The sequence below is a fragment of the Kogia breviceps genome (genome assembly GCF_026419965.1).
Source record: "Kogia breviceps isolate mKogBre1 chromosome 20 unlocalized genomic scaffold, mKogBre1 haplotype 1 SUPER_20_unloc_5, whole genome shotgun sequence".
Taxonomy (NCBI): Eukaryota; Metazoa; Chordata; class Mammalia; order Artiodactyla; family Physeteridae; genus Kogia; species Kogia breviceps.
Window position 1 is genome coordinate 125001 of NW_026711571.1, and position 276 is coordinate 125276.

The window sequence follows — 276 nt, forward strand, 5'->3', positions numbered from 1 at the left end:
AATGAGGCTTTTAAAATCGTTCATTCGTTCATTCATTGGTTTTTAGGAATGCTACCATTCATCTGACTGGATGGACTTGAAAGATCCATCGGAGGTTCCAGAACCTGGGTCTCTTGGCAAGGGCGTATCATTTTCCAGATGGAAAGGACTATGCCAACGATGTTCTCAGAATGAATGGAGTGTGCAAAGAGGTAGAAAGAGAGGTTCCCGAACGGCGGTGGGGGGTGGGGGGGAAGGGCCAACCACCTCGTCTCTTCCTCCGCAGCGCTGGGTGGG